General features: G+C 43.4%; 2 protein-coding genes across 5 annotated transcripts in view; one reads left to right on the top strand and one right to left on the bottom strand.

Moving 5' to 3' along the window:
- The window catches only part of LOC133545099 (lactosylceramide 1,3-N-acetyl-beta-D-glucosaminyltransferase A-like), a 32,820-nt gene extending 21,071 nt beyond the window's left edge, over positions 1-11,749 (bottom strand). The window contains exons 1-2 of the mRNA XM_061890443.1: positions 11,610-11,749; positions 8,783-8,889 (exon numbers count right to left, since the gene is read on the bottom strand). The gene's annotated coding sequence lies outside the window, so the exon portion shown is untranslated. The remainder of the gene's footprint in view (positions 1-8,782; positions 8,890-11,609) is intronic.
- The window catches only part of LOC133545263 (BMP/retinoic acid-inducible neural-specific protein 3-like), a 1,164,151-nt gene that overhangs the window by 213,231 nt on the left and 935,761 nt on the right, over positions 1-15,159 (top strand). The window lies entirely within an intron of this gene.

The following is a 15,159-nucleotide window of genomic DNA, read 5'->3' as shown; positions in this document are numbered from 1 at the left end:
ATCATTTGTACAAGGACAATTTGTTCATAACCAAAAAATGAGGTAAGCTGGTTACGTCTTGTGAGTTAGCATAGCTCAGTAACGAATTCGACCTGATTAGTGGGAGAAGCTAAGCTAGGCTAAGTATAAATAAGTATGTTTTATCAATATATATTTTACTACAAAGAGTCAAGGATGTATTTAGAGAAAACTTTACCAACCGGTGCATTTAATTAAGAACATCAGCCTTGCTCCTAGAAACCTTTTGAATCACTTTGTGTTGGCTTTTTTTTTTGTTATTAGGACTGGTTTATAGTCAAAGTAGCTCTAATTTAATGCTAATTGGTTGTCTGTAAGGACTCCTAAGAAGTTACAGTATATGCATAGGTATGATGGACATTGGAGATTTAGGATATTTTAAAAATCACACATGGATTTTGTTTCACGCATGTTAGATGAAGGACAGATGTCCCAGCTCAGTAAAAGTCCTCCAAGCCTGTGACGGCACAACAGTAGACCACATGGACTTGGACATAAACACTGGAACAGAGGAGCGCTGCTCAAGTCAGGAAACAATTGACACTGTAGTTGTTTGTTCATCCATCATCCATCCATCATCTTCCGCTTATCCAAGGTCGGGTCGCGGGGGCAACAGTCTAAGCAGGGAAACCCAGACTTCCCTCTCCCCGGCCACTTCGTCTAGCTCTTCCCGGGGGATCCCGAGGCGTTCCCAGGCCAGCCGGGAGACAGTCTTCCCAACGTGTCCTGGGTCTTCCCCGTGGCCTTCTACCAGTTGGACGTGCCCTAAACACCTCCCTAGGGAGGCGTTCGGGTGGCATCCTGACCAGATGCCCGAACCACCTAATCTGGCTCCTCTCGATGTGAAGGAGCAGCGGCTTTACTTTGAGTTCCTCCCGGATGGCAGAGCTTCTCACCCTATCTCTAAGGGAGAGCCCCGCCACACGGCAGAGGAAACTCATGTCGGCCGCTTGTACCCGTGATCTTATCCTTTCGGTCATGACCCAAATCTCATGACCATAGGTGAGGATGGGAACGTAGATCGACCGGTAAATTGAGAGCTTTGCCTTCCGGCTCAGCTCCTTCTTCACCACAACGGATCGGTACAACGTCCGCATTACTGAAGACGCCGCACCGATCCGCCTGTCGATCTCACGATCCACTCTTCCCTCACTCGTGAACAAGACTCCTAGGTACTTGAACTCCTCCACTTGGGGCAGGGTCTCCCCCCCCAGCCCGGAGATGGCATTCCACCCTTTTCCGGGTGAGAACCATGGACTCGGACTTGGAGGTGCTGATTCTCATTCCGGTCGCTTCACACTCGGCTGCGAACCGATCCAGTGAGAGCTGAAGATCCCGGTCAGATAAAGCCATCAGGACCACATCATCTTCAAAAAGCAGAGACCTAATCCTGCGGTTACCAAACCGGAACCCCTCAACGCCCTGACTGCGCCTAGAAATTCTGTCCATAAAAGTTATGAACAGAATCGGTGACAAAGGACAGCCTTGGCGGAGTCCAACCCTCACTGGAAATGTGTTCGACTTACTATGCGGACCAAGCTCTGGCACTGATCGTACAGGGAGCGGACCGCCACAACGAGACAGTCCGATACCCCATACTCTCCGAGCAACAACAAGAGACATTTTTGCTTGTATTGCACCAGCTCTTAGCTTTCCAACGAGTTCCATGGCGAGAAGGAAACAGCTAGACTATATCCGTAATAAAGGGAACTATGCACACAACGCGGCTATTATGGAGCCAGGAAAGGGTGAGCTAGTGCCATTCAAACGACCACCTAAAGAAGCTAAAGGAAATTATTTTATGCACTGTGCATATTGCCAAGAACGGTTTACCAGTGGAGACACATGCATCAGTCACCCAGGAAACCAGGAAAGAACCATGTCCAGTCCATGTGCACACACACTCGGCCTGTGCCTCCAAGTATATCCAAACAGTGGGGAGTAATAAGTTCCATTATTTGTGATCCAATCACAGAAATAATTAAAGATGACCATGTCAACACAGATGTTGGGCAGCACTTGTCGAACAGAAGTGGTATGTCAGCAAAAAATCAACAGTGTCAGAGAGAAGATGCGGGAATTAGGAAGACTGATTCATAATGCAAGGGAAATCTGAGTCCATTTTGTTGTAATTCCATAGAAGTCTTTGAGTCAGGAGGAACAGTGTGGTTTTCGTCCTGGTCGTGGAACTGTGGACCAGCTCTAAACTCTCGGCAGGGTTCTTGAGGGTGCATGGGAGTTTGCCCAACCAGTCTACATGTGCTTTGTGGACTAGGAGAAGGCATTCGACCGTGTCCCTCGGGAACTCCTGTGGGAAGTGCTCTGAGTGTATGGGGTATCGGACTGTCTTATTGTGGCAGTCCGCTCCCTGTATGATCAGTGTCAGAGCTTGGTCCGCATTGCTGGCAGTAAGTCGGACACGTTTTCAGTGAGGGTTGGATTCCGCCAAGGCTGTCCTTTGTCACAGATTCTGTTCATAACTTTTATGGACAGAATTTCTAGGCGCAGTCAAGGCGTTGAGGGGTTCCGGTTGGTGGCCGCGGAATTAGGTCTCTGCTTTTTGCAGATGATGTGGTCCTGATGTCTTCATCTGGCCGGAATCTTCAGCTCTCACTGGATCGGTTCGCAGCCTAGTGTGAAGAGACCGGAATGAGAATCAGCACCTCCAAGTCCGAGTCCATGGTTCTCGCCCGGAAAAGGGTAGAGTGCCATCTCCGGGTTGGGGAGGAGACCCTGCCCCAAGTGGAGGAGTTCAAGTACATAGGAGTCTTGTTCACGAGTGGGGGAAGAGTTGATCGTGAGATCGACAAGCGGATCTTTGCGGCGTTTTCAGTAATGCGGACGTTGTATCGATCCGTTGGGGTGAAGAAGGAGCTGAGCCGGAAGGCAAAGCTTTCAATTTACTGGTCGATCTACGTTCCCATCCTCACCTATGGTCATGAGCTTTGGGTCATGACCGAAAGGATAAGATCACGGGTACAAGCGGACGAAATGAGTTTCCTCCGCCGGGTGGCGGGGCTCTCCCTTAGAGATAGGGTGAGAAGCTATGCCATCCGGGAGGAACTCAAAGTAAAGCCGCTGCTACTCCACATGGAGAGGAACCAGATGAGGTGGTTCGGGCATCTGGTCAGGATGCCACCCGAACGCCTCCCTAGGGAGGTGTTTAGGGCACATCCAACCGGTAGGAGGCCACGGGGAAGACCCAGGACACGTTGGGAAGACTATGTCCCCCGGCTGGCCTGGGAACGCCTCGGGATCCCCCGGGAAGAGCTACACGAAGTGGCTGTGGAGAGGGAAGTCTGGGCTTCCCTGCTTAGGCTGGCGCCCTCGCGACCCGACTTCGGATAAGCGGAAGATGATAGATGAAAAAATTGAGGATTTTGTGAATTCTAAGAACTACTTGGAGATGCTCCAAGCTGCCAAATGTACTTATGGCTATGATAGTGACACTAACAAATTCTGGATTCAATCACTGGCAAATAAACTTGGGAATTCCCTGGTTAAAGTCAACGACGCTAGGAAGCACAAGGTTTGATAAACAACAATGAAGAGCTTGTGAGGAATACCACTCAGTTTCAATATGTCCCTCATGAGAAGTGGAACGAGTCGATCTCTGCAACAGCCCTGAGGAACATAGCTGAAGGAAAATGGAATGCAACACAACTTAAGCCCTTCACTGAGGATGTTCAAAAAATGCATGTTTCTCAGTCAAATGCATGATGAGTGCAGCAGTGCACTATCTGAAAATTCATCCGCAAAGGCCTGGTCAGACCTGACAAAAGTATGTTTGACCTAGATCGTCCTCTTTAACAGACGAAGAGAAGGAAAGGTAGCAGCCATGCCCTTGTTGGCTTTTTTGTCAAGAGACACAACTGATCCTCATGAAGATGTTGACTAGGCACTCTCTGAAGTGGAAAAAAACTGCAGACATTTTTCAAGGATTGTCATCAGGGGACACCGAGGCAGAACTGTTCCTAATCTCTCAACTCCAAAAATGGTGTGTGCAAAAGAGCTTCTCGTTAAGTACAGAGAAACTCGTGGGGTTCTCAAAGAAACAGCTACCTGTTTGCAAGACCCAGAGCGATGACGGGCACGGACAGAATTTCTAGGCGCAGTCAGGGCGTTGAGGGGTTCCGGTTTGGTAACCGCAGGATTAAGTCTCTGCTTTTTGCAGATGATGTGGTCCTGATGGCTTCATCTGACCGGGATCTTCAGCTCTCGCTGGATCGGTTCGCAGCAGAGTGTGAAGCGACCGGAATGAGAATCAGCACCTCCAAGTCCGAGTCCATGGTTCTCGCCCGGAAAAGGGTGGAATGCCATCTCCGGGTTGGGGAGGAGACCCTGCCCCAAGTGGAGGAGTTCAAGTACCTAGAAGTCTTGTTCACGAGTGAGGGAAGAGTGGATCGTTAGATCGACAGGCGGATCGGTGCGGCGTCTTCAGTAATGCGGACGTTGTACCGATCCGTTGTGGTGAAGAAGGAGCTGAGCCGGAAGGCAAAGCTCTCAATTTACCGGTCGATCTACGTTCCCATCCTCACCTATGGTCATGAGCTTTGGGTCATGACCGAAAGGATAAGATCACGGGTACAAGCGGCCGAAATGAGTTTCCTCCGCCGTGTGGCGGGGCTCTCCCTTAGAGATAGGGTGAAAAGCTCTGCCATCCGGGAGGAACTCAAAGTAAAGCCGCTGCACCTTCACATCGAGAGGAGCCAGATGAGGTGGTTCGGGCATCTGGTCAGGATGCCACCCGAACGCCTCCCTAGCGAGGTGTTTAGGGCACGTCCAACCGGTAGGAGGCCACGGGGAAGACCCAGGACACGTTGGGAAGACTATGTCCCCCGGCTTGCCTGGGAACGCCTCGGGATCCCCCGGGAAGAGCTAGACGAAGCGGCTGGGGAGAGGGAAGTCTGGGTTTCTCTGCTTAGGCTGTTGCCCCCGCGACCCGACCTCGGATAAGCGGAAGATGATGGATGGATGGATGGAGCGATGACGCATTTCCACGGTTCTGACTTCATTCGAGACCATGCGAAGTGTCACTTACAGCCACGGGACTACGAAAACATGCTGCCACCCTTTCAACTATGCTAAACACGACAGACACAGAGATGGACCAGCTGGCCAACTTTCTTGGCCATGGTATTAGAATCCATCGTGAGTTTTATAAGACATTGCGGCTGGCAAAAATCAGCAATGTTTTAATGGTATGTTGTCATCTTTGTTGTTTCCTTTGTCTATATTTTTTCCCCATCCTTTTGTTTGGTTTGAACTCAATTATAAGCTTAAAGGCCTACTGAAAGCCACTACTAGCCACCACGCAGTCTGATAGTTTATATATCAATGATGAAATATTAACATTGCAACACATGCCAATACGGCCTTTTTAGTTTACTAAATTACAATTTTAAATTTCCCGGGAGTTTCGTCTTGAAAACGTCGTGTAATGATGACGTGTACGCAAGACGTCACGGGTTTTTAGGAAGTATGAGCGCTGCACACACACACAGCTAAAAGTAGTCTGCTTTAACCACATAATTACACAGTATTTTGGACATCTGTGTTGCTGAATCTTTTGCAATTTGTTCAATTGGTATTGGAGAAGTCAAAGTAGAATGATGGAGTTGGGAAGCTTTAGCCTTTAGCCACACAAACACACGGTGATTCCTTGTTTAAAATTCCTGGAGGTGAATCTTTACTATGGATCACAGCGCGGTCAAGAGAACATGAATCGCGACGGAATGTCAACCAGCAGTTTTCGGTGAGAAAATTGTGGTAAAAAAGTTGCTTCTTACCGGAGAAAAGATGAGCTTGTGCCGTCCATAAAGCTGCCGTCGACTCCCCTGAGACACTGCGCGTCAACACACCCGTGGACACACACCTCCGACTATCAGGTACTGTTAAACTCACTAAAACACTAGTAACACAATAGAAAGATAAGGGATTTCCCAGAATTATCCTAGTAAATGTGTCTAAAAACATCGGAATCCGTCCCAATGCAATCGGGTTTTTTTTTTTTTTTTTTTTTTTCTAGTCCGTCGCTATCAATATCCTCAAACACGAATCTTTCATCCTCGCTCAAATTAATGGGGAAATTGTCGTTTTCTCGGTCCGAATAGCACTTTTTGTTGGAGTCTCCCATTAAAAACAATGTGAAAATGTGAGGAGCCATCAAACATGTGACGTCATCGTCTGCGACTTCCGGTACAGGCAGGGCTTTTCTCTTAGCACCGAAAGTTGCAAACTTTATCGTGGATGTTCTCTACTAAATCCTTTCAGCAAAAATATGGCAATATCGCATTTCGATCAAGTATGACACATAGAATGGACCTGCTATCCCCGTTTGAATAAGAAAATCTCATTTCAGTAGGCCTTTAATATGGTATGTCTCCCACAGAAAGTGTTGTGGAAACTGAAGAGGAAGATCTTACCAGAGAGGATGAAAACTATTCATTTTCAGGTAATAATTTTTGTGGTTTATTAAATGTGGCCTATGGTAAGCACTCACTCTCTGGTTTTCTTCCGTTGTCATAGTTACCCATTTAGTGTCACGCGCACCTGCCCTTGATTAGTTATCTCCCTATTTAAGACCGCCTTGGTTTGACATTCTTTCCTGGACTCTTGTTTGGTTCATGCTACAGTTGACGTCGCTCTTTCCAGCATTGTGGTAACTACCTTCATGTATATTAACTCTCATGCTATTTCAGTTGTTTGTCCGTAGCTCATGCTAGCGCTTTGTTTTGTTTGTTAGTGCCTTCGAGCAAGTGTTTTTGGTTCTTAGTCCGTTTTAGTTAGTATAAATACATTATTGTCCTTACCTCACACTGCGTCCATCTTCGCTGCACCCACGAGTCCCTAGCTCATGCTAGCACTTTGTTTTGTTTGTTAGTGCCTTCGAGCAAGTGTTTTTGGTTCTTAGTCTGTTTTAGTGAGTATAAATACATTATTGTTCCTACCTCACGCTGTGTCCATCTTTGCTGCACCCACGAGTCCCCAACTCATGCTAGCACTTTGTTTTGTTAGTGCCTTCGAGCAAGTGTTTTTGGTTCTTAGTCTGTTTTAGTTAGTATAAATACATTATTGTTCCTATCCTCACGCTGCGTCCATCTTCGCTGCACCCACGAGTCCCTAGCTCATGCTAGCACTTTGTTTTGTTTGTTAGTGCCTTCGAGCAAGTGTTTTTGGTTCTTGGTCTGTTTCAGTTAGTATAAATACATTATTGTTCCTACCTCACGCTGCGTCCATCTTCGCTGCACCCACGAGTCCCTAGCTCATGCTAGCACTTTGTTTTGTTTGTTAGTGCCTTCGAGCAAGTGTTTTTGGTCCTTAGTCTGTTTTAGTTAATATAAATAAATTATTGTCCCTACTTCACGCTGCGTCCATCTTCGCTGCACCCACGAGTCCCTAGCTCATGCTAGCACTTTGTTTTGTTTGTTACTGCCTTCGAGCAAGTGTTTTTGGTTCTTAGTCTGTTTTAGTTAGTATAAATACATTATTGTTCCTACCTCACGCTGCGTCCATCTTCGCTGCACCCATGAGAGAACAACTCGTCACCACAATGCCACCAATACGTCACAAGAGGGGTCCTTTCCAACCCCTGAGGAGGAAGCGAACCCACCCCCCAAGAGACTGACACAACTTTCAAAAGATGAGGAGGTATCATCAGGAGATCAAACAGGAAAACTATATACATAAACTGTTTTGTTGTCTCAAAAATAATGCAAATGCATATGTATACATTGTTCTCTGTGGGTTAGAGACATTGCAAACAAATGTATAACTTAAACTTTTCAATTTTTTATTTTCATACGCATATTTTGTATTGTCACTGCCCAGAAAAGGCGACCCTGGACACAGAAAAAGGTGAAGGCTGTCAAGAAGCCATTCATCCCTTCTGGTATTGTACCAGCAAAGAGTGACTGTTTAAAATGTTTAAGGGCCGAACCGGAAGCTCTCCAAAAACCGGGAATGGCAAGCAATGAAGTTTTATGTGTACAACCGCATTTCGGCCTACAAAAGGAGATTGCAGGTAAAATAGTAGATTAAGAGCTAATCAGAAAGACTGGTTAAGTAGAACAGTTTTTTATGTCCAATGTTAAGAATAAAATGTAAATGTGTTTGTATTTTATTTCTGTGGTTTAAGATAATATAAGACAATCTTTTATTGATCCCACAACAGGGAAATTTGGGTTACTTTGTTTACGTGTTTCAAATATTGATAAAAGACAAAAAAAAAAATTCTTGAAAAGTGAAACACGTGTAATCCTGGCATTAATAGTTTTGTAATTCTGTATGGTATCCATCCTTAGTTAAAACTAATATTTTTTTCCTTGTCCCCACAAGTGATGATCAAAAACTTGGTCCTCATTTCAAATGATAACCAGTATGTGTGTATGTATATATGTATATATATATATATATAAAAGCAAAATATGAATAATATTTACATTCAACCGAAAATAGTAATTACTTACCAGTTGTTGTTGTTTAGTCCTTTACCACAATTATTTCAGTAATGTTTAAATATAATATATATGTCCTATGTATGTATGTATATATGTATATTTACATACATATATTATTATAATATAAGAAGTTGTATATAATATATCTAATATACAATGAATGACATTTATTCATTCAATAAGTGACTCTACTGTGAGGACTAAGCAAACCACAGCAGAGTTACGGCAAATAACTGACGCACTTGGGCAGAAAAAGTGTTAAAACCCTCGCGCACTTTGATAAAATGTCATCATAAAGGACTCACCTCCTTGACACGTGTGTGACAAGCGTTCATTTTCATCTTCGTTGCAAAGTTTGCACCTGACCTTCCTTTGTCCCGCTTCTCTTTATGATGAAAAGGTCAGCTCCATGCTGGAGGATACAAACACACAAAATACAAACATCCATAAATACATACATATAAATACATATATATATATATGTATATATACACAAACCCTGTTTCCATATGAGTTGGGAAATTGTGTTTGATGTAAATATAAACAGAATACAATGATTTGCAAATCATTTTCAACCCATATTCAGTTGAATATGCTACAAAGACAACATATTTGATGTTCAAACTGATAAACATTTTTTTTTTTTTGCAAATAATCATTAACTTTAGAATTTGATGCCAGCAACACGTGACAAAGAAGTTGGGAAAGGTGGCAATAAATACTGATAAAGTTGAAGAATGCTCATCAAACACTTGATGAGCATGATTGGGTATAAAAACAGCTTCCCAAAAATGCTCAGTCTTTCACAAGAAAGGATGTGGCGAGGTACACCCCTTTGTCCACAACTGCGTGAGCAAATAGTCAAAACAGTTTAAAAACAAGGTTTCTCAAAGTGCAATTGCAAGAAATTAAGGGATTTCAACATCTACGGTCCATGATATCATCAAAAGGTTCAGAGAATCTGGAGAAATCACTCCATTTAAGCGGCATGACCGTGAACTTCGATCCCTCAGACGGCACTGTATAAAAAACCGACATCAATCTCTAAAGGATATCACCACATGGGCTCAGGAACACTTCAGAAAACCACTGTCACTAAATACAGTTCGTCGCTACATCTGTAAGTGAAAGTTAAAGCTCTAATATGCAGAGCGAAAGCCATTTATCAACAACATCCAGAAACGCCGCCGGCTTCTCTGGGCCCGAGATCATCTAAGGTGGACTGATGCAAAGTGGAAAAGTGTTCTGTGGTCTGACGAATCCACATTTCAAAGTGTTTTTGGAAATATTCGACATTGTGTCATCCGGACCAAAGGGGAAGCGAACCATCCAGACTGTTATCGACGCAAAGTTCAAAAGCCAGCATCTGTGATGGTATGGGGGTGCATTAGTGCCCAAGGCATGGGTAATTTACACATCTGTGAAGGCACCATTAATGCTGAAAGGTACATACAGGTTTTGGAACAACATATGCTGCTATCTAAGAGCCGTCTTTTTAAGCAAGACAATGCCAAGCCACGTGTTACAACAGCGTGGCTTAGTAAAAAAAAAAAGAGTCTGGGTACTTTCCTGGCCTGCCTGCAGTCCAGACCTGTCTCCCATCGAAAATGTGTGGCGCATTATGAAGCGTAAAATACGACAGCGGAGACCCCGGACTGTGGAACGACTGAAGCTCTACATAAAACAAGAATGGGAAAGAATTCCACTTTCAAAGCTTCAACAATTAGTTTCCTCAGTTCCCAAACGTTTATTGAGTGTTGTTAAAAGAAAAGGTGATGTAACACAGTGGTGAACATGTCCTTTCTCAACTATTTTGGCACGTGTTGCAGCCATGAAATTCTAAGTTAATTATTATTTGCAAAAAAAAAATAAAGTTTATAAGTTTGAACATCAAATATCTTGTCTTTGTAGTGCATTCAATTGAATATGGGTTGAAACGAATTTGCAAATCATTGTATTGTTTTTATATATATATATATATATATATAGCCAAGGGTATTTGGCCACCTGCCTTGACTCACATATGAACTTGAAGTGCCATCCCATTCCCAACCCATAGGGTTCAATATGATGTTTATCCACTTTTTGCAGCTAATACAGCTTCAACTCTTCTGGGAAGGCTGTCCACAAGGTTGCAGAGTGTGTTTATAGGAATTTTCAACCATTCTTCCAAAAGTGCATTGGTGAGGTCACACACTGTTGTTGGTCGAAAAGACCTGGCTCTCAGTCTCCGTTCTAAATCATCGCAAAGGTGTTCTGTGGGGCTCAGGTCAGGACTCTGTGCAGGCCAGTCAAGCTCATCCACACCAGACTCTGTCATCCATGCGTTTATGGACCTTGCTTTGTGCACTTTGGGCGGTATAGCTCGGTTGGTAGAGCGGCTGTGCCAGCAACTTGAGGGTTGCAGGTTCGATTCCCGTTTCCGCCAACCTAGTCACTGCCGTTGTGTCCTTGGGCAAGACACTTTACCCACCGGCTCCCAGTACCACCCACACTGGTTTAAATGTAACTTAGATATTGGGTTTCACTATGTAAAGCGCTTTGAGTCACTAGAGAAAATGCGCTATATAAATATCATTCACTTCACTTCACACTGGTGCCCAGTCATGTTGGAAGAGGAAGGGGCCCGCTCCAAACTGTTCCCACTAGGTTGAGAGCATGGAATGGTCCAACATGTTTTGGAATCCTGGAGCATTCAAAGTTCCTTTTTACTGGAACTAAGGGGCCAAGCCCAACTTCTGAAAAACAACCCCACACCATAATTCCTCCTCCACTAAATTTCACAATACAGATTGAAATGTAGCGTTCTCTTGGCAACCTCGTCCACTCAGTCACAGGGAGAACATGCAAACTCTACACAGAAAGATCCCGAGCCCGGGATTGAACCCTGACTACTCAGGACCTTTGTATTGTGAGGCAGACGCACTAACCCCTCTCCCACCGTGCTGCCCATATATAATATAATATAATAAGTTGTATATAATATATTTAATATACAATTAATGACATTTATTCATTCAGTATGTGACTCTACTGTGAGGACTAAGCAGCGTTACAGCAAATAACTGAAGCACATGGGCAGAAAAAGTGTTAAAACACCACTTTTTTAAAATGTCATCATAAAGGACTTACCTCCTTGAAAACGTGTGTGCCAAGGGCTCATTTTCATCTTCATCACAAAGTTTGCGCCTTTCTTTGTCCCGCTTCTCTTTATGATGAAAAGATCGGCTCCATCTTGTCCTGCTGCAGCTGTGTCTGTCACAAAAACTGTGGGCGTTTTAAAAAAAAAAAAACTGGGGACGTAACACGCCCACACTCTTACATTTACTGTGGGCGTGTCACAAAAAGTGTGGGCGTGTCACACACAAACACTCTGACACATTCTGTGGGCGTGTCACAAAAGCTGTGGGCGTTTTAAAAAAAAAAAAACTGGCCACACTTTTACATTTATTGTGGGCGTGTCACAAAAGCTGTGGGCGTTTTAAAAAAAAAAAACTGGCCACACTTTTACATTTACTGTGGGCGTGTCACAAAAAGCTGTGGGCGTTTTAAAAAAAACTGGGGGCGTAACACGTCCCCACTTTTACATTTACTGTGGGCGTGTCACAGAAGCTGTGGGCGTTTTAAAAAAAAAAAACTGGCCACACTTTTACATTTACTGTGGGCGTGTCACAAAAGCTGTGGGCGTTTTAAAAAAAACTGGGGGCGTAACACGTCCACACTTTTACATTTACTGTGGGCGTGTCACAAAAAGCTGTGGGCGTTTTAAAAAAAACTGGGGGTGTAACACGTCCCCACTTTTACATTTACTGTGGGCGTGTCACAGAAGCTGTGGGCGTTTAAAAAAAAAAAAACGCCACACTTTTACATTTACTGTGGGCGTGTCACAGAAGCTGTGGGCGTTTTAAAAAAAAAAAAACTGTCCACACTTTTACATTTACTGTGGGCGTGTCACAAAAGCTGTGGGCGTTTTAAAAAAAACTGGGGGCGTAACACGTCCACACTTTTACATTTACTGTGGGCGTGTCACAGAAGCTGTGGGCGTTTTAAAAAAAAAACTGGGGGCGCCCACAGCTTTTGTGACATGCCCACAGTATATGTGAGAGTGTTTGTGTGTGTGACACGCCCATATTTTTTGTGACACGCTCACAGTATATATCAGAGTTTGTGTGTGTGAACGCCCACGGTTTTTGTGACACGCCCACAGTAAATGTAAAAAGTGTGGGCGTGTCACAAAAACTGTGGGCGTTCACACACACAAACTCTGAAATATACTGTGGGCGTGTCACAAAATATGTGGGCGTGTCACACACACACACAAACACTCTCACATATACTGTGGGCGTGTCACAAAAGCTGTGGGCGTTTTTAAAAAAAAACTGGGGGCATAACACGCCCACACTCTTATAATTACTGTGGGCGTGTCACAAATACGGTGGGCGTGTCACACACGCACAAAAACACGCTCACACATTCTGTGGGCGTGTCACAAACGCTGTGGGCGTGGCAGGGGAGAAAGGCTGCCTTTAACGTCTTCATGAAGAACACGTGACCTAATGTTTTGCTATCACTCAACCTTTTTTCAGTGATGTAGCCCCTGTGAACATTATTTTAATTCAAGTACCCATTAATCAGAGTAAATCATTTTTGGTTGAAAAAAAGAGATAAAGAAGTAAAATACAGCCCTATGTCATCTGTTTCTGATTTATTCAATTGTATAACAGTGCAAAATATTGCTCATTTGTAGTGGTCTTTCTTGAACTATTTGGGGGGAAAAAAAGACATACGAATAACTAAAAACTTGTTGAAAAATATACAAGTGATTCAATTATAAATAAAGATTTCTACACATAGAAGCAATCATCAACTTAAAATGCCCTCTTTGGGGATTGTAATAGAGATCCATCTGGATTCATGAAATTAATTCCAAACATTTCTTCACAAAAAAAAGAAATATTTATGGAACGTGTCCACAAAAAAAATCTAGCTGTCAACACTGAATATTGCATTCTTGCATTTCTTTTCACAGTTTATGAACTTACATTCATATTTTGTTGACATATTATTCAATAAATATATTTATGAAGGATTTTTAAATTGCTGCTATTTTTAGAATATTTTTTAAAAATCTCCCGTGCCCATTGGCATACCTTCAAGTACCCTCATTTGAGAACCACTGATATATAATAGCTCAATATACAGTTTAAAATATATATTTTTTAACGACTCCATTTTTGCATTAAAATCCATAAACAACTATTGTTGATATTATATTATTATTATTATGTTATTAATACTTTGATTGATTAAAACTTATATTAGTAGATTGCACAATACAGTACATATTCCCTACAATTGACCACTAAATGGTAACACCCAAATAAGTTTTTCAACTTGCTTAAGTTCATGGTTGGTTATGCATCCATCCATCCATTTCCTACCGCTTATTCCCTTTTGGGGTCGCTGGCGCCGATATTAATTTCATATTATTTTGTATTTGCATGTATTTACAAAATCTTTGTACATTTTCCATCCTACGTGTTGTAAAGCTGGGATTTGATTGGAGTTGGGGGTCAGTCTATTTTTTCTTTTAAACCAGGGGTCGGGAACCTTTTTGGCTGAGAGAGCCAAAAAGACAAATATTTTAAAATGTATTTCCGTAAGAGCCATATAATATTTTTTTTTAACACTGAACACAACTAAACACGTGCATTTTTAAGTAAGACCGACATTTCTAGAGTATAATAGGTCTCTTATTTTTGTAATAACATTGTTATTCTTAAGATAACTGTGGAGGGGGCGTGGCCTGCGGGCCTGCAGCAAACTGGGGTGTGCCAGGACCGGCCTCGAAATCAGCGCCAGGTGTGTAGATGGCCCACCTTGGCCTTGTTATCAAATCACCTGTCGCTCTGTTATTAGCAGCAGCCAGGAGGAGAGACGGGGTTGGGGCTGGAGCCAGAGCGCGGGCGAGAACGAAAGAGAAAAATACAAATGCTGGAAAGCAACTGAGAGACTTATTGAAAAATAAAACAATATTGTCTGAAGAACCCCCAGGAGGGCAAGCCCCACACTAACCAATAATAAATAAATAACTTCTTACCATTAACGCAACTTCTTGAACAGGTGTGGTAAAAAACGGATGGATGGATTAAAAATGCATGAGAATGTTTTATATTTTGAACATTATTTTTAACACTGTAATGACAAGTGGAATTATTAATTACACTTGTGTTAAGCAATGTCAGCTCAGATTTATCCGAGAGCCAGATGCGGTCATCAAAAGAGCCACATCTGGCTCGCGAGCCATAGGTTCCCTACCCCCGTTTTAGATCATGAGTGTCAAACTCTGGCCCGCCGTGTAATTTCATTTGGCCCTTGTGGCAATATCAAATTAACATTAGAGCTGGCCCCCCAGTATTATACAGAATTCACCGCTGATACTCATACTTGCCAACCGTCCTGAATTTCACTGTCCCTCCCGAAAAATATTCTCCTGATTACCACCTTAAAGGCACCGCCTTTAGCGCCCTCTACAACCCGTTGTCACTTCCGTTTTCCCTCCATACAAACAGCTTGCCCGCCCAGTCACACAATATATGCGGCTTCTACACACAGGTATGTGAATGCAAGGCATACTTGGTCAACAGCCATACAGGTCACACTGAGGGTGGCCGTATAAACA

Source organism: Nerophis ophidion, linkage group LG28, assembly GCF_033978795.1.
Source record: "Nerophis ophidion isolate RoL-2023_Sa linkage group LG28, RoL_Noph_v1.0, whole genome shotgun sequence".
In the NCBI taxonomy this organism is placed as follows: Eukaryota; Metazoa; Chordata; class Actinopteri; order Syngnathiformes; family Syngnathidae; genus Nerophis; species Nerophis ophidion.
The sequence above is the reverse complement of the archived record's forward strand: the minus strand, read 5'-3'. Positions and strand labels throughout refer to the sequence as shown.